Genomic DNA, 26,538 nt, shown 5'->3' on the forward strand with positions numbered 1-26,538 from the left:
ATAACCAAACACAGGCTACCCAAGATCGATCATATGCTATATATAAATTAAATATGTCTTTTTCATTAGGCATACAGTCAGGTAGATGTAAATGCATTTCAGTTAAACAGCTGACCTGCACAACATGTGCTAAAAGGAGAACAGCTTTGCTCCATTATGTCACACTGCCCCCTGGTGAGATTCTGGATCACATCAATGGCAGTTTTTCTTTCTGGCTTCTTGTAGTCATGCCATAAGGTCCTGTTCTCTAGTTCACATTCAGTCTGCCATAACTTAGTTGATTTTGGTTGAGTTGTCAGAATAGAAAACAGATGATGTGGTGCAGAAGATCTGTGTTAAGGACCACTAACCTGCTCTTTCCCCTGCATCACACTTTGGTCTAGTGACAACAGGTTACTATCTGGAGCAAAGAGGTGTTAGGATTAATGGCAGAAGATGAATAGGACAACGTGTCATAAATTCAGAGGAAGGAAAATTCAAATGATTTTCAATTACCTGCATGAAGAACTGCCAGTTCAGTGATTTGATTTTTCCCTGGAAAATTGAACAGGCTTAACAGATATTAACCATTGCAGCAACATAATCTATACACTGGCCCTTTTCCTATAAACTTGAAAATATGTGATTGATTCTATTAAGAACCACATGAACCTGCGCTGTAAAAATGATTTTTTATCAAATTTGTTCTTTTGTCAAATCAACTTCAATGATTAATGTGGTTCAGATAACATAATATTTTGAGTTTCTGTTGATTAAATCAATCACCTTCATTGTATCAACTTAAATTTTTAATTTCAATGAACTCAAAATTTTAAGGCAACCAGGTAACTTTTACAGTGTGAGGACAAGATTTTGATTTTTGTAATCAAATTCATCTAAAGACATTTAAAACCTGTTTTATGTTGAAGAATAATGGCATTTCACATAGCTTGCATATATTTTCATGCACATGCAAATTCACTGAGCCGCTTTAAATGTTTTTGCTTATGGAAATTTAAACATCAGTTTGGTGAATTTTAAGGCTGGCACATTTAAATGTGATTCTCCATTTGAAATGATTTTAAATCATTCACTATTTTGTCTCAGACTCCACCAATGCAGTTTCAAAGCATTAGAGCACATTTTTATTGTGATAACCAATTAGACTGCATGGTGATCTAAACATAAAATTAACCTATTGGATATAAAACAGATAGTTTTAACGCTGGCTGCACTTAAGTAGTTTAGTAACATCTCTAGCCATTTATATAATTGAAAAAAAGATTCTGCATGAGAGTGAACATTATTAATATTGAAGGAATTATTAACAGAAGACGTCTCGTTTAGTCGCGTGTTATAACAAGAGTGACCACAAGGGTGTGCTATACACTACTCGAAAAATGCACCTCATCTGCCCGCTAAGTTTAACATAGCTACTGTACACAGACGTGGTATCTAAATTTGTGTCATACTACAGAGCCCTCCAATAAAGGGATCGTCTTTACAATCGAAAATAGCCTCTCTTGCACGTTTCACATGTGCGCAGTTTGCAAAAATGCTTTGAAATACCCGAAAAGATATGACACTGCAGTCTGACGTCATTCAATCGCTTCAAGGCACCATCGTTTCCAAGTGGAAATCCTCATAACACAATTAAAGTGTCATTTACACATCTAAATCACGTTGCCTTTACCGCGATATGTTAATTAATATGTTGGTTTTCCCATTCAGCCACTGTGTGCAGTAGTAGTTTTAATGCCAGTGGTTTCTAAATGAATGTAACGAACATGATAAATGGAAAGTGTACACTATTGATTTGTTTTAGGGAGATATTATATTAAAAATGCAAAGAGGAGGAGTTTAAACCCCTCTTTCACTCAAAAACAAGCCAGATGTGTCGTTGTTATGAATGTGATATGAAATAAAAGTGGTCTTTTTATATGTTTTATTTGCATTTAGACAATGTATTCATGTTGTGTTTATTGTTTGTAACGGTTGCGGATTAAACCATATGCTATTACAGACCGCTGTTCACGTTACATTGCGGAATTCGCTCTCTTTCATATATTACTACAGACACTTGTGAATGCATCCCCGCGCATGCGCAGTGTCATGTATGTGTGTGCGCGAGTAGCAGCCGGGCGTCGTGGTTTCGGTTGGCTGGGAGGAAGAGGAATAACGAATGTGGGAGCCAAGAAGAATTCCTCGTTGGCGAACGGCACTGGGGCGAGAATATCCACAGGATTTCTGAAACGTTTTAACGGACTACACATGTCTCCTTAGGGAAATTTAGGGAAGTTTCCCCCTCACACGTTCCCGGATCGGATAAGGTAAGAGACGTTTACCGGGGATAATTAGTTTTTACGATCAGGTTTAAATCAACAATGCGAAGTGGCGAGTAAAACTCGGGACAGCTTTCAGATTTGTCATGTTTCTTTATGATGTACACGAGCACATAGTGGGCAGTGGTGGGCAAACACTGGTCATTATGCAGGATTTGGGATCACTGTATTGTATTTTCATTAAGTGAAAAAACGTTAGCGAATATAAACGCTTTAGTCCTTCCTGATCAGTCATCGCGCATGCGTCAGCACTATGTAGTTTTCACTCACCTGGACTAAGGCCATGCAACAATAGTGAGACTACAGTTTTCACACAATGGTGCCCTTGTTCTTACAGAAGTTAACGTCTCTTGAAGCATCTTAAAATGAATTTTTGTCGTTGGTGAGGGAAGATTGTTGCTTGCTCGTAAAGTTTCAGCACATGCAGAACCCTTCAAGGCCACTATCTCAGTGTACAAATGTTGCTTTGCAGTTTGTTTAGGAGTAAATTAGCTGTTTGGTGTGAGTTTTAAGTTTGGTATGTGTGTATTATTTGGGTAGATGTGTGTTTTAGTTAACCATTTGAAATTTCTCTTCATAATCTTAATAACAACAGGTGGTTTATGTGTCATTATTGGATTAAAGGAATAGTTAATATTCTATCAATATTTTTATTAACTCTCATCTTTTTAAAAACCTGAATGGCTGACTTTCTTTTGTGGAATATAAAAAGTTGTAGAGTCGCTAAAGCCTGGCATTTAAAATACTATATGAACCATATAAAGCATGATGTATTATATTTGATACAAAACATGAAACACATATGCTAAACTGTTTTAGATTTTGTCTAAAGGTTCAATAAACATTCCATATGTTTAGCATATGTTTTATGTTTTGTATCAAATATAATATGTCATGCTTTATATGGTTCATACAGTATGATATAGTGAGAATATGAAGCTCACACTCCACCTCAATTTTATTCAGAGGCCCAAGCAAACATATGCAATTTGGTGCAGTTGTTGTTATTTATATGGCCAAAAAGTAGATGGTATAGCTTGTAAACCAATGAGATTTTTATAACATTATAGCAGACTATTTAGATCAAATGCACAAGAATATTACGCTATATCCCCAAATACTGATGCATTATACATGATTTTTGATAGGTAATCAAGTAAACCTAAACTTAAATTTCTTCACTCCAGTAAGTAAATATTACTACCATTATAAAAGTTATTCTTACGTTTACTTTATAAAAATCGTAAAGATTTCACAGCAAAATGACACATGCACCACAACCTGAAGATGGACATTTTTGCTTGCAAAACAGTATCAATCAGATTTTTTCAGCAAAGTTTTGATCATTTTGATAATCTAGAAACCTTAGAAATTAATGTATCAAAAGGCTTTACAGCAGGGATGGGCAAACGTCGGTCTTGGAGTGCCGCTGTCCTGCAGAGTTATCTCCAACCCTAATCAAACACACCTGAACAAGTTAATCAATGTCTTCAGGATTACTAAGGCTACAGACAGGTGAGTGTTTTATCAAGGTTGGAGCTAAATACTGCAGAACAGCGGCACTCCAAAACCAACGTTGCCCATCCCTGCTTTATAGGGTTAATTCTGTATGCAAAAGAAGTCAGTAAGTCCCTATTCTCAGCCCACAGGCTGTTGGCAGAACGTCTGATGCATAAGGCACACAAAATAGGAAAAACTAAGGGAGTTTCAAAGTTGTCATCTGATGTGTTGATTTCTCCAGGATTTCATGGAGACATACATGTCACGTTCTTTAATGGTCCACTTGGAAACAAAGCGGTTGTGACGTCAAACCCTCTTATGGAAGAAGAAAGCCGTCATGTTTACAACTGTGATAATGAGAACTTATTTGGTCAACTAAATGCTGGATTTTCAAAAGTATGTGAAGTTCATTGCACGATCCTAAAGGGTTAGTTCACCCAAAAATGAAATTACTGTCATTAATTACTCACCCTCACATCGTTCCAAACCCGTAAGACTTTCGTTCATCTTCGGAACACAAATTAAGATATTTTTGATGAAATCTGAGAGCTTTCAGTCCCTTCATTGGGAGCAACGCAATTTATACATTCAAGATCCAGAACGATAGGAAAGACATTATTAAAGTAGTGTTGTCAAAAGTACCTACTTTGATACCAAGTCGGTACTGAAATGTTAAAAAAATGTGACGGTTTGAGCGCTGTTGAGCGGATTCATAAACAACTCTGATCATTGTAGCCAATCACAGACGTATCTGATGAGCACAGTGGCCAATCATAGGTGTTTATGAATCCGCTCATCAGCGCTCAAAGCTTCACATTTTTAAAATTTTAATACCGACTTGGTATCGAAGTCGGTACTTTTGACAACACTACTTTAATGAATGTAGGACTTACAGGTTTGGAATGACATGAGGGTGAGTAATTAATGACAGATTTTTCATTTTTGGGTGAACTAACCCTTTAAATTAATTTGCACGCTGGTCAGCTATTGTTGGGACATCAACTTTCATGCCACTAAACATGACGCAGTGATTGGTTTCTTTTGGCCAGACATCCTCTTGGCCAATGAAAGCTGCGATGGAGTCCAGACCTTCTGCCGTCAGTCTGAAGATTTGGCTGCGCATTCTGCTTAACAGCATTAAGTCATGCAGTTTTGTCTCTATGTTGAGGGTAAAATAATGGCAGAATTAAAATTTTTGGTGAAATGCTTTGTTGTGAATATTATTGCCTCCACTGCAGGTCATGCACTGATGCGTAGCTGTATAACTAAAATCGACATATGTTTCAAGGGGAAGTCAGATGGCTTCACCAGCGCACACACCATACCACCACATTAAACCACATGAAATTAGAGAACCAGACTGTGCCTGGAATTTAGAGGTTTTATTTTAGTAACTTCCTCTTTGAGGCTAATTCAATCACATGAATGCATCTGATAACAGTCATATTGGCTAAATTCAGTTCTCATGGTATGTGTAGAGAACAGTGAGGGGCTTCTTTATGGACAAATGTGGACATCAGTCACTGCTGCCGTTTACACAAAAATAGACTCAAACTTGGAGCTGATTCTTCTTTCAGGTAATAACTTAAGACAAAATGTGTTTTTGTGAGGAGCTGAATGCCGTTGTAAATCTAAGTAACTGCATCCAGGTGTTAGGCTAAACTCCAGTTTTCAGTAACGTGCACTGTAAAGTAGCAATATATCTGTGTGTGGAGGAATACCTGAAGTTCTTGGGAATTCATACGTTCTTTTCCATCAACTAACCAGAAAAGCTTCTTAAACTCGCATACGCTGCCTTTTGCAGTCTGCTGGTTAAAGTTATTGATAGGTCGAGGGTTTTGAATAGACAAACCCAGCTGAGAGTAGGCCTGGATTGTCTGAGGGATTTGCATTTTTGTCATTTGAGTCCTTGTAGGTCTTTTTAAGGCTGTGGTGGCATTGTCTTCTGCAAACATGCCTGATTGGTTGTGAGTTCTGTTTGTTTACTCTTACGTTTGTGTGTCATTGTTATCAGGTGGAGAGGAAAATGAACAACCCATGGGCCGAGAAACATGTCTTTTTGAGCTCTAAAGCCCAAAGTATACTTTGTTTTTGTTTACATGTATGTTAGCGTATGGATTGCACTTTATTTTACAGTACGTGTACTTAAAAGTACTGGGTAATATAAGGTAACTACATGGGTTAAGGCTAGGTTTAGGGGTAAGTTCAGGGTTAGTACCTAGTTATTATCCAGTTATTGCAATTACTATAATAAGTACATAGTACATATGTGTACTGTCGTAGCCTATTTTTCTCCAGAAGTTATGACCTGTATGTAAATGTATTTGTATTCTTTTAAACTAAAGTTGTATCTCTTAACCCCCTCACACAAGTGCTTGTCAGTGTGGGCATCTGTTGTTGCAGTCTCCAGTATTTTGTTGTTGTCCCATCTCTTTAGTTTCATTTTCTACTGTGAAACAAAACAATGGCTTAGGCCTATGGAAGCTTGTTTCCGCCACTAAATAAAAAAATAAAAAAGTTAATTGTGACTTTTTTTTCTTGCAATTGTGAGTTTGAATCTCACAATTCTGAGAAAAAAATATAAAGAGATATAAAGTTGCTTTTCTGACTTTTTTTCTCGCAATTGTAAGTTTTTATTGCACAATTATGACTTTTTTTTCTCAGAATTGTGAGGTATAACTCACAATTGTGTCTTATAAAGTCAGAATTGCGTGATTAAAAACTTATATCTTAGGTTATATCTCACAATTATGACTTTTTTCTCAGAATTGTGAGTTTAGGCCGTATATCTTGCAATTCTGACTTTATAACATACAATTGCAAGTTATAAAGTCAGAATTGAGATATAAACTTGAAATTCTGAGAAAAAACGTCAGTCTTTTCCCCTCACAATTGGATATCATAACACATTGCGAGTTTATAATTCTGAGAAAAAAGTCAGAATTGCGAGATTTAAATTCACAATTACGAGATATAAAGTCAGAATTGCAAAATTCTCGAAATTCTGACTTTTTTCTCGCAATTGCGAGTTTATATCATGCAATTATGACTTTATAACTTGCAATTGTGAATTTATTTATAGCAATTGCAAGAAAAAAGTAAGAATTGTGAGATAAAAAGTCGCAGTTACCTTTTTTTAAATTTTTATTTCACGGCAGAAACAAGCTTCCATACAGGCCAGTGTTTCCACCTTATGGAACAACTGTTTAGTGCAAAACAAATTCAGTGCACTCGCAACTGGTCACAATAATCAGGCGGCGAACATACAGTACGCGCATATTATTCTGGTGACAAATTTGCTTCACGCACACTGTACGCAGACCTTCGTACCTGTAAAAACAGTAGTATACTTTGGGCTTAAGGATACAAAATTATGAAATATTTAATATTTATATTTAGTTTAAATCATATGTAATTTGAATTTCATGTAAGCCAAAAGTAAGTTATGAATAAAAATCTAACTAGTACACACTAGTACACACCTTAATGGACAACAGTGTAGTTATACAGAGAAAAAGGTTTAAAGATTTTCTAATTCATTTACTAAATGAACAGTAATTTAACTGTGCTTAATGACAACTTAACACCTGCATACTAATGTCATCACAAACTTTAGTATTCTCTCTGAGTTACATTCTCAGGTAGGTTATTAGCGTGACATCACTACCTGCTTTTATGACATCCATTAACTGGGCCAGGAATATCCCTAAAGCTGCTGAAGTTTCTTATTCTCTCTCTCTCTCTCATTCGCTCTGCTCTCTGCTCTCTCCTTCTGCCTGTTTGGCCAGAGTAAATATAGCCTGTTTGGTTTTTTGCTGGAGGATAAACACAGATGTCGAATCGGACTGTTTGCCACTGCGGACTCACCCCAACGGTTTCTCGTAGAGATATAGAAAATGACAGAAAAAGTATAATAATAACAATCAGAAAATGCTTAATGTAGCTATTAGGTCTGACTGTATCCTTATTGACCAATACAATTTGCCAAGTCACAGTTTATCAAGTTACTTTTAAGTGTATAATTACTGTAATATCATGCAAGGTAGTTAAATATTGCATTAGTAATCGCACATTAACTAGAGAGCTATTTGCATCGTTAGGAGAAAACTGGTCTTTCCGCTTGTTTTGCTCCCTTACATTGAACACTAAAACTGACAGCGTTGTAATGTGATATGGTACAGGGAAGCATAGGTTTTATTTGTCTGATTGCACAGCTACTCAACTGAAAAGCTACAAGTAGTTCTGTCAACTTGGTGTCATGACTTATTGACATGTCTTTTCTTGAGAGCGTGTCACTTGAGCGAATGACTTCCACAAACTGTCAGCTGAAGTCAGCAGGCTTCCATGCTGTTTTTACACCTGTTTCACTCCGGCCTCTCCACCTGCTCAGCTCCAGAACCAGAGAGACCTGATTGACGAGGGAGATCCCACAAAGTCCAGGGAGTTTGAGTGCAGAACAAAACATGTCTTTGATATGGCTTCTCAGTCATGTACATAACAGAATAACAGATAGCTGAAACCTAAAACTGTAAGTGAAATTTAGGATAAAGTTTAACAATGAAGTAAAGTAGAAGAAAAAACATTGAGATACACGTTGTAGGAATTTTGTCAGGGCTTTTGCATTAAAAGCATGACATTTTTCATTGATATACTGTCTTTATGATGTATTTATAACAATTAGGATTGTACTGATAGAAAAATATATTTTATTGTGGCTGATAATCAATATGATGATGACATATATTATGAATATATTCACTATTTTCAGCATCATTACTTCAGTCTTCAGTGTCACATGATCCTTCAGAAATCATTGTAATATGCTGATTTTCTGCTTAAAAAAACGTTTATTATTACCAGTGTATAAAACAGTTGTGCTAGTTAATATTTTGGAGAGTGATAAATTTTTTCATTCTTTGATGAATATAAAGTTCAAAAGAACAGCATTTATTTAAAAAGAAATCTTTTGTAACATTATTAATGCCTTTACTGTCACTTTTAATCAATTTAATGCATCCTTGCTAAATAAAAGTACTAAAAATCCTTCAAAACAGTATAATGTGCATTTAGATTATGTATAAAATATCAGAATTTTGTTGTTTATTGGCTGATATGTGAATTTGTTTATTTATTATTTACCATTATTGAATGTTCGTCAGCCAATATTGGATATTTATTCATCTAGCAGTAATTTAAAGGTGTAATCGAATGTTTTTTTACAAGATGTAATATAAGTCTAAGGTGTCCCCTGAATGTGTCTGTGAAGTTTCAGCTAAAAATACCCCATAGATTTTTTTTAATTAATTTTTTTAACTGCCTATTTTGGGGCATCATTAAATATGAGCCGATTTATGCTGTGCGGCCCCTTTAAATCTCGTGCTCTCCACCCACATTATACAGACTGCAAGTGTTTAAAAATGAAAATAGTGACGGCTCTTGTCTCCGTGAATACAGTAATAAACGATGGTAACTTTAACCACATTTAACAGTACATTAGCAACATGCTAACGAAACATTTAGAAAGACTACACACAAGTCACAATTAACTTTTTTTAAAAATATCATGATATCATGGATCATGTCAGTTATTATCGCTCCATCTGCCATTTTTCGCTATTGTTCTTGCTTGCTTACCTAGTCTGATGATTCAGCTGTGCACATCCAGACGTTAATACTGCCTGCCCTTGTCTAATGCCTTTCATAATGTTGGGAACATATGCAAATATTGGGGGCGTACACCCAGACTGTTATGTAACAGTCGGTGTTATGTTGAGATTCGCCTGTTCTTCGGAGGTCTTTTAAACAAATGAGATTTATATAAGAAGGAGGAAACAATGGAGTTTGAGACTCACTGTATGTCATTTCCATGTACTGAACTCTTGTTATTTAACTATGCCAAGATAAATTCAATTTTTCATTCGAGGGCACCTTTAAGGAAAGTGATAGATTATGGTTTCACGTTTCCATTAGTTACTGTGAGTTTTAATGTTTTTTTGTTAGCATAGATCTACATCATGGAAATAATTATGGTCTTATCAGCCATAATTGTAATGTCGGTGCATTTCCAAATACAATAGAAAAGAAAAACCTTTATTTCTTGAGTTCAAAAAAAATATATCATCTGCACATACAGTCACAGAGAAGCCCTACATCCCTAATAAAAATGCTTTTTTTATGTGCCGTAACCATTAAAGAAAAGCTTTAAAATGTCTTCGATGTCTTCTGATTTCTTAAACATCTAGCCTGGAACCATTTGTGGATGTGGGAGTACTTGGGAGATCTGAGAGGGAAATTGACTTTACCAAAAAGTGTCTCAAAAGGGAAAAGGCTTTGTTTTATAGAGGATCTCCATTAAATTAATGACGCCAGATGTTTCAGACCCACACAGTTGTAGAAGTAGGCCATTCATTGTCCCAGGAGCTCTCCTTGTTCACAACTTTCTGTTCTTAAGGAATTTCCTATTGATCTGGCCGAGCAATTTATTCTGCTCCCTCTGGGAGAGGAAGAGAGACATCGAGAGGAAACTGTCGGAGCGAGTAGGGGATCCTCGAGAGCATGTCAGCGGATACGCGGGAGGAAGTGTTGATGAATGGAAGCTGACTGTCTCGAATGTCTCCGGTACCATTCCAACTTCCGGCAGTTTCTAGTCTTAAACCAGACACTCTTTCTGGAGTGTAGTTACGTCACCTACGAGTGAACTGAGATATGGACTTGACAGACCCAATCAAGTGGGCAGTTTTGTTGCGTCTTCCTCCATCTGTCTCTTATTGGGGGAAGTGTGGTAGTGTCGTGCGTCACGCTGGTTCTTTATGTTGCACTGTTGGAGAGGATGGTAACTCAGACAGGAAATGAGTGCTGGGACATGACAGGCCCATGAATCACCCCCTTTTTTGAGGAGATGGGTCACATCAAACACATACACAGTGTGTTAAAATGTTGCCTAAGCGGACATCAGAAGAAACCCGTTCACTCCCATGTCCTCTGACTCACTCATATATGCCAAGAATTCAGTCCACTTTAAGAATTTAGTGCTCTTTATGAAGTGAAACATGTAATTATTGGAGTACATTTTACAAGAAAATTCTATTTCCGTTTTTCTACTTCAAAATGCTTGCCAGTTCTTTGTAATTATTTGTCAACTTTGCTAGCAATTTCTGAATGAAAACTGATTCAGAGTAAATCCTAAACCAAATTTATTTCAGTGTAAACGGCACATGCATTTTTCCTGCATTGAAAATATTTTGGCGGCAAAATGAATCTTTTTTTCCGCCAAAGATTTATTTGATCATTTAAAGGATTAGTTCACTTCAGAATTAACATTTCCTGATAATTTACTCACCCCCATGTCACCCAATATGTTTATGTCTTTCTTTCTTCGGTCGAAAGGAAATTAAGGTTTTTGAGGAAAACATTCCAGTATTTTTCTCCATATAGTGGACTTCAGCAATTACCAACGGGCTGAAGGTCCAAATTGCAGTTTTCAGCTTCAAATGGCTCAACACGATTCCAGCTGAGGAATAAGGGTCTTATCTAGCGCATTATGTAATCACGTTGGAAAGGTAACGCGTGAAGTAATGTGGTAGGGTGAAAAACTCCATCTTCTTCGACTGAAGAAAGAAAGACATAAACATCTTGGATGACATGGGGGTGAGTAAATTATCAGGAAATTTTAATTCTGAAATGAACTAATCCTTTAATGTGACGATATTTGTCGTTCTGCAGTACCTGCTGATGGCTGAGTGATTTAAAATGCTCCTGTGAGTGTTTGTAAGTGCTCTTTGAAGAGCATCAAAGGTTTCTGTTTACAACGTGTTTTTGCAGCGTTGAGCTTTGTAGCCAATCACAGACATATCTGTTGAGCACATGAACGCAGTGGCCAATCGGATGTTTTTAAGTTAGTCTGAATCTACTCAACACCGCTGAGTTCTGCACCTCGGGAATCCTTTCATTATAACCAACAAAGAATAAACAAAATGTCAATAAGAGATTCACTGCACAGCGTAGACAACTTCATTGATTATAACAGGAGTTTTCGCAAGAGTGCAACTTTGTATACCTCGCATTATGATTGACAGCTTAAGTGATTATAATAGTCTTTGCTCACTCTCTGTATAATATATATTTTTCATCCTGCAAACTACACATTGCAAAGTTTCTGGATTGACAACCATATTTAAATGCATGATTTAGGGCTGGGCGATACATCGCATGCGATTGTCACGCGCATTTCGTCAGTAAAGCCGATTACCTTTCAAATGGAGCGCCATTTAATAGACAGAAGCGTAGATCACTGACAAGCTATCGCGTTCATTATCGCAGATGAATCGCCTTCGATAATGAACGTGATATTGCGTAGCTTGTCAGTGAACTACGGTTCTGTCTATTAAATGGTGCTCCATTTGAAAGCAGGTGATGGCGATTTCGCGGTAATCAGGGAACCGGCTTTACTGACGAAATGCGCGTGACAGTCGCATGCGATATATTGCCCAGCCCTAGCATGATTGAATCCGATTGACATGGCAATGGATGGAGCAAAGCAATCTGATACTGTATGTCAAATGATCGATCTGTGCATTAAGTCTAAGCACTAATATATAAGCACTTTGATTTTTTTTATTTCATGAGTAAATGGGATGAGTTAATATTACAAACTGTTTCTTTGCATTTATTTTGGATTTATTGTCAGTACTGTGCTCACCGTTCACATGGATGTACCCTACATTGTACTGTGTGTGTGTGGATAACCGTGTTCATCCACCACCACCGAAGACCGTTTTTGACCCAGGAAAAACCCTGAACCACTGAAAGGCATTTTTTGCCGTATGGTTTGTTGTGCGTAATGTACCACACAAGTGTCCAGGGTTTAGTTTCAAAATAGTGATTTGTGTTTGAGCCTCTGTGTTCTGAATATTTCTTTCTCAGAAAGCTCTCGCTTACCTCCTTCGAGAGCCCTGATGTGGTCAGAGCTTGAGGGCCGCACTTTTTCCGCTCGGTGTAGTCTGCACACGCCCACACGCATATGCCTACACTCGTTTAAGTAGCCTACACACATTCCTACATTCACTCCATCTTTGGTCTGCAATACCTTGCATTTTTTGACATCACTTTATGGTGGTACCTTATGGTATTATAGCCGTATCACTGATGTTTTATTGGGTTACTTCTCTCTAATCGGTTAAGTCGTAGTAAGATATTCTAATGATCTCTTGATTAGTCCGTGCCGTATCATTATCCTCTGACTGAGCGTTTGGGCTCACATCCAAAGAACTGATGACGACCTTGTCAAGGTTCGGTATTGAAGGATTTCTTTCTTCTGCCAACATTTCCTCAGGCTATATTACAAATATGATGAATGTCTATCTATAGCAAAATATTTCTGTGTTAGAACTTTTTAATATTACATTTATTTTACACCTTGTGACTTAATATATACACTACCGTCTTATGCTCACCAAGGAATTTATTTGATAAATAATACAGTAAATACAGTAATATTAAAAATATTATTACAATTTTAAAAAGACTTTTTCCTATTTTAATAGATTAAAAATTTAATTTATTCCTGTGATCAAAGCTGAATTTCCAGCATCATTACTCCAGTCTTCAGTGTCACATGATCCTTCAGAAATCATTCTAATATGCTGATTTTGATAACATTTATTCTTATTATCAGTGTTGACTACAGTTGTGTTGCTTAATATCTTTGATGATTAGAAAGATAAAAACAAGAGCATTTATTTGAAATAGATATATTTTGTAACATTATAATTGACTTTAGTGTCACTTTCGATCAATGTAATGCATATTTGCTGAATAAAAGTAATAATTTCTAAAAAGAAAGGAATCTTACTTATTCAGCTATTTAACGTTATGTAAACTATTTAGTCTTTTGTCTGACTAAAATCATAAGTTCAATCAAGTCTGACTCACAGACATGGATAATATGATTATCAATGTTGTGCGCTTGGTGTGTTTTATTCTTCAAATATTCAATTACACTGTGGGTCATGTACACTTTGACAACTATGCAAAACCTGCTGTAATTCAGTTATAACTGCATGTAAACATACTTGTGTTGTAAGCCATGGTGGAGAGATTTACCTCTTCATAAGTACCTTAAATTCAAATCTAGCTCCAAGTATTTCTGCCCACAGTGACCATATAAACTGAATTATGGCCTGTGGGTGAGCGTTTCTCAAATTTGACAAGGATAACTCGTACTGAGCTATGAACAAAGCTGCTTCCAGGACCACTTCAAAGATGTGATGTTGGCGTACTGAGCGGTACCTTGCCTCGTGCAACCCTTTATAAATGACTGCTCATGAGCGAGGCGTTTCTGCAGTGCAGAGCTGCCCTCCTTCTGTCAGCACTCTGGTTGTGGCTCAGACAAAGCTGCAGATTGTCTCCAAAGTACAGAAGTGCCAGACTTGGGGTTAATACTGACGCTTGTGCCAAAAGCACCAAGGGCCTCGATTTCTTGCCACTGTTACTGACTGGAATTTCTTGAGAGGAAGTCTTGTACGTGTGTTCACGTGTGCTCGTGTGATTGTGTGCATGTTCCCCATAGCCGAAGTCCTACAACTGTAGAGTCATTGTTTTAATTTTAATTGAGTTCAGCATGGAGTCAATCCTAGAATGCCATTTAGTTAGTTTTCATTGCATGCCTTTATCCATTACAAAATCAGATTTAGTGAAAGGGCAGAGAGTTTCATGTTTTGGTACGGTTGCAAAAGTCAATTGCGTGCAGACTGTGGCACAGATCATCTATAAGTAGATCTACAAGGAATGCCTGCAGATTTCCACACAATTCAAGTTCTGCTCTCAGTTAGTTACTTTTGCTTTTGATTATCCGCATAAGGATGCCATAGAAGGTGGATATTTGTAAAGCATTGTTTGCATTAAACCAACTGCTCCCACAGTCTGTACACCTTCACCCACCTGTTAAGCTGCTATTATTGTACAGATGTTTTGTACAATATTCATTTTGACAAAAACAATGAGAAGACTTTGAAATTATTTTGAGTTGTAAGTGTATCTTTGGAATACGCTTCAAAAGGTTCACAAAGAGGGAGTAAAACTAGTTTGACGTGCGAGAACCAGTGAGGTTCATTCTCATGTTACGCAGCATGTTTGAGCTTCTGTAGGGCCCTATGAAATCGTTTTTATTTTTTCCCAAATTCAGTTTTTCCGTTTTAATTTTCCTGGATTCCGTTTTATTTATTTTTAGACTCCATTTTAATGGTTAAATTAAATTTTAATAATCAAAAAGCATGTCTAATTAATTGAAATAATGAATATTGTCCAATTTACCAACAATTTAATAAAAGTTTAACAAAAAAATAAAAAAAATTTTAGGGCCCTATGATAAATGTTTTATTCTTTCCCCTCAAATTTTATTTTTACCAAATTCTGTTTTCTGGATTCCATTTTAATGGTTTAATTCCATTTTAATAATCAAAAAGCATGTCTAATTAATTGAATTCTTAAAAACAACAATATTTATTATTAAAAAATATATTTTTATGAATTTTTTTTAGAAGTTCTGTTGTGTATTTACATTTTTCTGGCAATCAAATGAACGTATACCATTTAATTTATCTTTTAATCATGAAATTAAACTTTTTTGTCAAACAATGTGCTGCACAACAGAGCTTTACTGTTAAAATTAAAACATGGAAGAAACACTGAGATTATTGTTTAAAAATATATTTTAATAATTTTATTGTTAAATTAATTTATCTAAATTCTACTGTACAACAGTAATGTGTTTCTGTCAAGTTAAATCGAACTTTTATTTTGACGGTTTGCCTAGAGCTTTGAGTTTCTCTGTGTTTATGACGGTAGTTTTCTCAAACGAAGCGGTTAAATGCTGATGAAATGACTTTCAGAGCAGCTCTGGAGATGAATTCGTGCGTTCATATAGTGAGGCGACAGAGGACGAAAATACTGCGAGCGTCGCATGTGCTTAAATAAAAGCCTAAATTCAATCTGTTCATCATATAGTGTGATATGTGATCTAGAACCGTAGTTCACTGACAATCACGTTCATTATCGAAGGCGATTCATCTGCCATATGAACGCGATATTGCGTAGCTTGTCAGTGATCTACGGCTCTGTCTTTTAAATGCCGCTCCATTTGAAAGCAGGTGATGGCGATTTAGCGGTAATCATGGAACCGGCTTTACTGACGAAATGCGCGTGACAATCACATGCGATATATCGGTCAGCCCTATAGTTAATGACAGACTTTTTCATTTTTGGGTGAACTATCACTTTAAGATGGCTTTCCACAGTCTTCGACATTTGTCATACACTGTGTCATACATTGTTGAATTTCGCCCCTAGTGGTGCTTATTGTCTGTCAAACATATTTTATTGGATTGTAATATTTTTACTTCTGAGGAAATTTTTATTCTGTTGCTACACTTGAAATGTTTTTTTACATTTTAGTTTTTTGTGAAAATGGGTCTTAATTATTCTATTTAGTTTCTATTTAAAATTTTTAATAACTCCAATATGGTTTTCGCCATGACAATAACTAAAGAAGCTGGCGTGACGTTAAAAAAACAATCAAACACACAAACAACTCGACATAATTATTCATAACCGCCCATTTTACAGAAATTGTGTTTTAACAAATAATGTTTTAGAGTAAAAATATTGGTAATTCTCAACTCAACTCTCGTAGTTTTGTTTAGAATACACACCCGGTCTGGCGGTCACATCGGTCTAGCCACAAAAGTTACAATATTTTAATGCACTTAAAGCTTAAATCGGATCCAAAAAATCTACATATGCAAATGTTTTGAACTCAGCAGCTCCTGTCCTACTCTCCATTGGAAATGAATGACTTTCCAAAATGAAAGTCTATGTGAAGCAGGATTTTGTTTCAGCGCGAATTCACTGTGGATGCCACATGATTAAAAAGCAATCCACATATGAAAAGTCCTGTTGCTCGCTGCTTGCTTTGATGCTATATTATATTGCACGCAGTTAGAAAAATGATGTGACTTGTATTTATCTCCAAATATTTAAGTCAGTGTCAGCAGATTTTAAATGCTGGTGGATTTGTGTGTTTTTTTTTATCCATGTATTTGTTTATCCCACCATGAGTTTGTGTCTCATGCTGTACTGTGCAGTGTCTGTACGGACACCACACACACACACACACACACACATACACACACACAGATGCTCACTGTGAAAATGAAGAGTAATGACAGTAGGGTGTTGACTGTTGTGTTCCTGGATCTCAGGAGAGTTGCGCTACACGCCACTGGAGAGAGAGAGAGGGAGGGAAATGGCCTGTATTCTCTGAAGAACAGTGAAGCTCTTATCATCGTGGGAGAGGGAGAGATTGTCCGATTAGGGATGAGAGATGGCCAGACCCGCAGACGGTGAGAAAGAGAAATAAGGGAGGGAAGATCCAAAAGCATGTGAATGAAAGGGTTAGGTGCACCTCTGTTTGGTTTTTGTGTATCCTGATTCTGGTTCATGCAGCAATCGTGTCATACCTTTCAGACGACCATTACCTCAGCTAGTCTGTTTCTCTTTCAGTATATCTCTTTCTCTTCCTGTGTTGATTTTATCAGTCTGACATAGTTACACGTTTTGGTCACGCTAACAAAGAAATTCCCCCGAGAGGCTCAATTGTCTCGTAGCGATTCAAAGGACTTTGTGGCCTGTGTGAGAGAGTGAGAGATTGATAGGGGTTTTCTAAAACAGAACAGCCTTTTTCTCATGAACGAGGTCAGGGTTATAAATTAGCCTGCGTGAGAGAGCGAGGCTTTGGCCGCAGACGACAGGCGTGTTTCATTCTCCAACAGTGAACGAGGATGAGCCATCGTCACTTCTCCTCCCCTGTCCGCACGCTTTGAACGATGACGGGAATGTAAAGTGGGCTGAACTATGTGTGGAGCTTTATGAATTCCTGCACAGATCAGCAGTATAAACATACACACGGTCACGCTCATGTAGGGGTGCGCCTTTCAACCCGTTCCCACGTTTCAATCTTGCAGGAATGTTCCTAGCCCTATGGGGAGTATTTAGACGTGTCTCTCCGCGCTCCTTTTTTATGTCTTTATTCCTCCTGAATCCATTCGCTCCATCTGGTGTATCTTTACAGAATAAAGTATGGAATCAAAGCACTTTTGTACTGTCATCCATTGACGAGATCTGTTGGACATGACACTACACTTGCTCAGATGTGATCTTTGAGCGCACACACTCTGAAAATGTGCATTAGAGCAACAATATAAGTTCAAATGGTGATTTTTATCACTGAAACTCCTGGCAAGAAACTTTATGACTTCATCGTCTTCAATTCAAGAGACACTATTAGTAGTGTAATAGTATCTAGCTTATGGCAGCTATTGTCAAAACACCCTTGTTCCCTGTCAAGCATTGAGGCTGTTATCAGTTCCAGACTGCTGACTGGACTTGAGTTGCGATAAACTATTTTGCACATGACTTTGGCATAAGAACAAGTTTCAGTTGCATTTTACAATATGACCTGGCAATCAGACATTTGACATAGCATGCGCAAGTGTTATTTTAGTATTATTTATATACTATAGTAGGGTTAGTTCACCCAAAAATGAAAATTCTGTCATCATTTACTCACCCTCATGTCGTTTCAAATCCGTAAGGCTTTCTTTCATCTTCGGAACACAAATGAAGATATTTTTTAATGAAATCGGAGAGCTTTCTGTCCCTCCATTGACAGAAATGCAACTACCACTTTGACACTTCAAAAAGTTCATAAAGAGGTCGTAAAAACTATCCTAAGTTAATTCTGTTCATAATAAAAAAGCGATTCAGTCTTTTTAGAAAATTTATACTAAACCACTCAATTCATATGGATTAGTTTTAGGATCTCTTTATGAACTTTTTGAAGCGTCAAAGTGGTAGTTGCAAAGCTGTCAATGGAGGGACAGAAAGCTCTCAGATTTCATTTGTGTTCCAAAGATGAATGAATGTCTTACGGGTGAGTAAATGATGACAGAATTTTAATTTTTTGGTGAACTAACCTTTAAATATTTTGAATTAATTTATTTTCTTTAAGATTTAGTAATTTTGTGATGTTCTTTAGTCATTTTTAGTGATTTTTAACATTTTTTTAGTTTAGTACTTCAACTTAAATTTATTTCAGATAGTTGCCAAGCCAACATCTTTAATTTTTGTTTTCATCTTTATTTTTTTTTAATGTAATAGTTGCAGTTTTAGCTTACAATAACAACCCTGGCATGCACTTAAAGGGATAGTTCACCCAAAAATGAAATTTCTGTAATCATTTACTCACCCGTAGATTGTTTCAAGTTAGTTGTTGAAAAACAAAGGAAGATATTTTGAAGAAAGTTTGTAACCCGGCCGCTTTGGGCCACCATTGACTACCATAGTATATTTTTCCCTACTATGGAAGTCAATGGTGGCCCAGAGCGACCTGGTTACAAACTTTCTTCAAAATATCTTCTTTTGCATTTAGCAGTACAAAGAAATGTATACAGGTTTGGAATAACCTGAGGCTGAGTAGATGATGACAGAATTTTTATTTTTGGGTGAACTATCCCTTTAAGAATGCAGCTTAGAATGTAGTATTAAAGGTTAAGTTCACACAAAAATGCAAATGTGATCATCCATACCATTTTACTCACTCTGTTGTTGTAAAGATATTTAGCAGAAAGTCTTACATCTCATTTAAATATGGCACAGCAAACATTAGTGACGAGACGCACATGAAACAGTGTTGTTTGACGTGATGACGGCAAACCTGGCATGACATGTCTTGATTTGCCATTTTTATATTGAATGTGAGAAAAGAATTAAATTTAAGAGTTATGACAGAGAAGATTTCAGCAGAAAAAGGTTTAAATTTGGTCTTGTTCCTCACAGACCATGTGAAATCACTTGAACTACGTTTTATGGTGATTTATAGAGCTTATTTTTGCAGCATGACAGCCCCAGTTCCTATTTATTTTTATTGTATTAGAAAATCTATTTTCTTTTGTGTTCTTTGGAAGAAAGAAGTACCGCTTTTTGACACACCTTCCTCTAGGTGCTTTACTATAAATTAGCAAGTTTCAGAATGATTTTTTAAAATTGAAATAAATATGTTTATTTAGCAAGGACACATTCAGTTAATCAAAAGTGACAGTAAAGAAAAAATTTCAAATAATTTTTCAGATAAATGCTGTTCTTTTGAACTTTATATTCATCAAAGAATCCTGGAAAAATCTATTACAGTTTCCACAAAAAAAAAAAAAATAATATATATATATATTAAGTAGCACAACTGTTTTCAACATTATATCAAAATAAGTTTTCAAAATTGATTGGAGGGTAATTAGAAAACAGAAAATCAGAGAAACAGTAATAGGAAGGAAGGGAGACAAGGAACACGGTGTGTGTGTGTGTGTGTGTGTGTGTGTGTGTGTGTGTGTGTGTGTGTGTGTGTGTGTGTGTGTATGTGTGTGTGGCTCTCTCTCTCTCTTGCTCCCAGGTGGCTCCTAAAGTCACAAAGGGAAATGGGAAGACAGTAACTCAAAACGAACAGCCTTTGAGAGACACAAACTGCCTCTCCGACTGAGCTTCCTCCATATGTTTTCAATACTATCCAGCACACGCTGATGGCCGTGTTTAGTCTTCAAATGTTCACTGTCAAGGGTCTCCAGTTGTCATAAAACTCTCCGCCTGGGTCCTATCTGTCTTCCTGAGAGTATAAACCTCATCAGCGTCACCTAAATTTTAGTATTGCTTATTTCAAGCCTATGCCTTTGCACACACTACCATTCAAACCTTTGGGGCTGGTGAGATTTTTATTTTTGATCAATTTATGCATACTTGTATTTGAACAGTGTACTTGTAGGCCTATTGAATACCCCACAGATCATTTATTATAGCTTGTCAAATTTGCCCCAATTTGGGTGTGAGCAAAAACACACCGTTTTTGTGTGTGTCCCTTTAAATGCAAATGAGCTGCTGCTCCCGGCCCACTTTCTAGAAGAGGGTGGAGCTTTAACAGCTCACGCTTTGTTTGCTCAACAACAACAAAGCTGGAGAATCTCACGCAGCCAAAATGAGGATTGTCAGTAACGGTGTTCAGCCTTACATTGTTCAAACCGGAGTCGACACTGATGGAGAGACTCAGGAAGAAGTTACAACTTTTAGAATGAAACTGGACGTTTCTGAATCGTTAGTGGATAAATTTATGTAGTTGCTGTGGAGTTGATTCAACTCATCGACTAGCATGTGCCGTCATGTTCATCTTTTGTGCAAATCCAGTGTTGAATTGACCCTCGTTTGTGAAGCAGTCCGGTGTAAAATGACGGCATGATAACAACACTCTACTACAACAACTCTTCTTCTTCTCTAAAGCAGCTCAACATGGCCTCGTCCCGTCTGTTTCGTGTTCCCAGGGACAGGGTTTATGTAAATGTTGGGGTTTGTGATGTCACCAACCCAGGAAGAAGCTTGTTGTAGTCCAGAACAGCTGTTTGTTGTAGTTCTTAAAAGAAAAGATCTCTCTTTGCATTGAATTTTGAGCGTCGTAACTTTGCAGATGTTCTTTATGCTCAAACAGCAACATTACACACTAACTAAAGTTAAAAAAGTGAAATCATAATCAACCACCCCTTTAATGGAGCAACAAGATACTTCCAAGAATAGCATGGTACATGTCCTAAAACCATAGTAGTACCATGATACTTTTTGTTAGCTCTTTCTTTTCTTCTCTTCTACTTCAAAACAAACTCTCTGGCTGCTTTTGTGTGTTTTCCTCCCCTTTTTTCTCTCTCACACAGATATGCAGCCACACCTTGTTCCTTTATATCTATCAGTCAGTGCTGCTTTTGTTGGGAAGGCTGAACATGCCAGAGTCCATTCACCGCTTCTACAAAACACCTGTTACGTCACGCTGGGTCCAGGGGAGCGACTTACCAGGGTCTTTTCTTTTAGCCATTGCAGGTTGAACAGCCACACTATTCAGTCAGTTTCAGGTGCAGTGCTGTTTCAGACATAATCAGTCTTCAGTTTTCCTCGCAGTCGCACTACCTGCCCCGCTCTGACTGTTTTAATGTGTGCCCTTTCAGCTGACAATGTAACACTGTCCTCATATTACTGCTGTGCAGCATGAGAAAGGGAAGTGTATGCTGTAGACCTCAGCCAGAAGCAATTAAACTGTTTATGAAGCATTAGCTGAAGTATTCGTGTTAGCCTTGCTATTTATTTTGTGACACACATACTAATGTGCAGTGTTGATTGTGTCCACTCAGACTCTCAAATACTCTTTGAGAAGAATTGAAAAGCGTATAGACTTATGAGTAAGGATCAAACACAGGAAGCTGAGCTCACTCTCTGGACTGGCCCTTGCGCCTCAGTAGAGTCGCTGTAGCTGGCTTCACACTGTGTACTAACTAGGTGCGACAACAAAGTGTCAAGTATCACATCTCCTCCATGTTAATTTGAGTTTTTGTACTAATTACTACTGTTGGGATAGATCAGGATGTGCTTGAGGGTGAACTTGACCTTCAGTCTTCATGTCCTGGTCAGTAAGCATTTAGGTCTAGCTCTTTTCCTGGTGAGGAAGACAGCTCACTTTTCATGAGCTATTTAATTCATATATACTGTGTGGGTGTATATATATATATCTCATTAGTTAACATTAGTTAATGCACTCACTAACATAAACTAACAATGACCAATATATTTTTACAGCATTTATTAAAGGGTTAGTTCACCCAAAAATGAAAATTCTGTCATTAATTACTCACCCTTATGTCGTTCCACACCCATAAGACCTTTGTTCATCTTCTCAACACAAATTAAAATATTTTTGATGAAATCCGATGGCTCAGAGAGGCCTGCATTGACAGCAAGATAATTAACACTTTCAGATGCCTAAATCTACTAAAGACATAATTAAAGGTTCATGTGACTACAGTGGTTCAACATTAATGTTATGAAGTGACTAGAATACTTTTTGTGTGCCAAAAAAAACAAAATAACGACTTTATTCAACAATATCTAGTGATGGGCGATTTCAAAACACCGCTTTGTGAAGCGTCGAAGCTTTACGAATCTTTCGTTTCGAATCAGTGGTTCGGAGCGTGTATCAAACTGCCAAAGTCACGCCCCCCAGTGGTGAATCATTGACATTTTGAAACACTTATGACATAGCGAAGCCTTGTTTACTGAAATCATGTGACTTTTGTAGTTTGATATGCGCTCTGAACCACTGATTCAAAACAAAAGATTCGTAAAGCTTCATGAAGCAGTGTTTTGAAATCGCTCATCACTAAATATTGTTGAATAAAGTCTTTTTTTTTTTTTTGGTGCACATAAAGTATTCACATCGCTTCATTTAAAAATGTAACTTATTCTTGTGAGGGCAAAGATTTCAGCATCATTACTCCATTCTTCAATATCACATGATCCTTCAGAAATCATTCTAATATGCTGATTTGCTGCTCAAGAAACATCCTTATTACCAGTGTTGAAAACATGATAAAAACATGAAAACATGATATATTTGTGGAAACTGACACTTTTTTTCTTTGATGAATAGAAAGTTCAAAAGAACAGCGTTTATTTGAAATGGAAATCTTTTTTAACATTATGAATGTCTTTACTGTCTCTCTTGATCAGTTTAATGTGTCCTGCCAATAAAAGTATTCATTTTGTTAAAAACAAAACTTACTGACCCCAAACTTTTAAATGGTAATGTACATCAGTAGCCATGTCACGTTGACTTCAGCATCTTCTGATTGGCTGTGAGGTACTTTCAGTTAGATTATAAAATGCTCAAATGATACTTTTTCTCTCAATACAATACCTGGGTTGCTGAAATTGCAACTGTAAAAATACCCTAGGCGTTGTTCAGATAGACGGCAAAATTGTATTTTTGCATGTCTGACTGAAATCTATTGAGTTGAAAAGCAAAAAAGTGCTTGCTGCAGGATGTGCATAAATGTGTGATATACAGTAATGCCACAGATGATGTTATCCCATGCCCATCATGAGTTCAGCACCTCACTGTGTCATGATCATGTCACAATACACAAGTGCATCATTTCCAGTTTACCATCATCTCTTTCCGCAATAACAGCTACTCTGCTGTAAGTCTCCTTGGCATCATGCTGACACTTAAACACTACTATAGCAAATGAAACGCTGGTAAACTTAAAAAAAAATTATACCTACTGGTACGTTTGACAACCCTAGTACAGTAAGTCCTTAAAAACTGTATGCAGTATAAAGGAAGTCATTTATCTTCACCTCGTTAATATTTAACGTTTTAATTATAAACTAGTTCTTGTCGTTGTTGATTATAGATTCTTGTTTAGGCAGAGACTGAGAGAAAACAAAAGAGAGGGGAAGAGGAACCGTTTCAGCTGCCTAGTAAAAACCACAACACCTGGGACCAAGGAAGTGAGCGAGCATGTGTGGGTTTGTGTGTGGTTCCCATACGCCGTGATGTTTCTGACCCCAGCCGCCTTATAAAAGGGCCCTTTGATGCAGAGGCAGGCCTGCTTTAGCATGGCAGAGCTTTAGGTGTGTGTGTGTGAGATTAGGAGGTAGAGGGTGTACTTTAACCCATTTAGTACTGGGTGCTTGCCAGATTTAGTAGCTTAGTCGACTAATCCCCTTCCGCCTGCCCTTTTCTTACCAACAAGTGTCTCTACTTGTGTCTTTGTGTGTGTGTGTGTGTTTGTGTACTTGTGTTTTTGTGAGCTTCTGTGAAAGCAAAAGGGGGGATGAGAGAGAAAGAATTGGGAACTGTGTTCACCTCCATTGATTGTTTCCTGGCTGTAAAACATGTTGACGGTTTCCCTGATGGGATTTGAAACAGACCTGTAAGTTTAACCAGACAGCAGCTGACTCAGCTTTTGTTTTGTAATGTTTACTATATTCTCTCTTTTCCCCCTCCATCGCTTGCTCATGACTGGAGTTTTGGAGTTACTGAGGGGACTTCCATGATATTCTTTTAGCCACAGTAATAAACTGTTTGTGTGGACTAGGTTTTATTTATATATATATATATATATATATATATATATATATATATATATATATATATATATATATATATATATATATATATATATATATATATACTAATTTATCAATAAAAACAGCTATAGTAGTTCTGGGTCGAAACCCAAAAAGGTCCATCAAGAATTAATTCAAGAATTCAGAAAAAAAATACATCACGGTTTTTATTAAACATCAACGTTTAATAATTATAATAATAATAATAAGAAATGTTTGTAGAGAAATGTTTCTGCTAAAAATCACGGGACAAATTACATGTTATATAGCTGATTTAGCTGAATATAATATATTATTTAATATTTATAAAATAAATATGAATAGAAAACTGTTATTTTAAATTTTAATAATATTTCACAATATCACAATTGTATTTTTAATCAGCCTTGGTGAACATAAAAGATTTCTTTCAAAACATTAAAGGATTAGTTCACTTTAAAATGAAAATTACCCCAAGATTTACACGCCCACAAGCCATCCTAGGTGTATATGACTTTCTTCTTTCTGATGAACACAATCAGAGATATATTAATAAATATCCTGATGCATCCAAGATTTTTAATGGCAGTGAATGGGGCCAACAAGTTTGAAGCTCAAGAAAGTGCTGGATATTTTATAACTTTTTAAATGTAAATATTTTTCTTACACAAACTCATCACTTTGCTTCAGAAGGACTTTATTAACCCCCGGAGCCATGTGGAGTACGTTTATAAGGATGGATGCACTTTCTTGAGCTTCAAACTCGTTGGTCCCGTTCACTGCCATTATAAAGCTTGGATGTGTCAGGATATTTATTAATATAACTCCGATTATGTTAATCAGAAAGAAAGTAATACACACCTAGGATGGCTTGAGGGGGAGTAAATCTTGGGGTAATTTTCTTTTTATAGTGAACTAATCCTTTAAAAAATCTCACCAACCCAAAACGTTTGAACGGTAGTAGTAATACATTTTGTCATAATGTTTGCACACCTGCATTACAGTGATTTTTCCATTTACTCAGAGTAATGTAGCCCACTTTGCTGGCATTTTCTTACGTTAAATCACTCTGCAAGAAAGTCCATATTTTATGCTAGTGACTTCCACCATGCACCATTCTTCATAGTACTGCATGCCAGACTATACTTTAACCGTGATTAAGAGAGCTAATGTAGTGTTGTGTTTTTTAATCTCATTCCATCTGAACTGTAATGGCAGCGCTGCATTTGAAGTGGTCTGGCATGTTTGTGAGTGCATATGCTTCAGTCTTGCTTGGCTCGCTGAAGGCTGGGTACTTTATGTCTGAGCCGAGTCTGTCACGTTGCCTTACGGCTCAGCGCTATAGAAACCGGGTCAAACCACTCGCTCTGAAGCTCTCCTTCACCCTCCTCCCCATCCTTCCTCTTTCTCCACCACCAGGGCAAAACGTCTGTGAATAATCTGCAGAGATTTATAATTAACCACAGATGAATTTAGTAAAAAACTCAGAAGGAAAATCAGCTTTTTTGTCTCCATTTTTCTCCCTATTATGTGAAGAAATTAAACATATTAAAGGAATCGTTTACCCAGAAATTAAAATTATAATTATAATTATCTTCATCCTTATGAGTCCTTATGATATCCTCCCACATTTTGAAAAGCGTTTCATTTGCGTGTTTTTTTTTTCTCCATGCAATTGCAATGAACAAGGACT

General features: G+C 36.8%; 1 protein-coding gene across 3 annotated transcripts in view; it reads left to right on the forward strand.

The window, feature by feature from the left end:
• Positions 1-2,083: 2,083 nt before the first annotated feature.
• The window catches only part of sipa1l3 (signal-induced proliferation-associated 1 like 3), a 96,575-nt gene continuing 72,120 nt past the window's right edge, over positions 2,084-26,538 (forward strand). For 2 of the 3 annotated variants that reach the window (XM_048169204.1, XM_048169206.1), the window contains exon 1: positions 2,084-2,309. The gene's annotated coding sequence lies outside the window, so the exon portion shown is untranslated. Of the gene's footprint in view, positions 2,310-4,982; positions 5,399-26,538 lie in introns of those variants that run through there. The other variant, XM_048169205.1, reaches the window with a different exon arrangement.

Source organism: Megalobrama amblycephala, linkage group LG19 (assembly GCF_018812025.1).
Source record: "Megalobrama amblycephala isolate DHTTF-2021 linkage group LG19, ASM1881202v1, whole genome shotgun sequence".
Classification (NCBI taxonomy): domain Eukaryota; kingdom Metazoa; phylum Chordata; class Actinopteri; order Cypriniformes; family Xenocyprididae; genus Megalobrama; species Megalobrama amblycephala.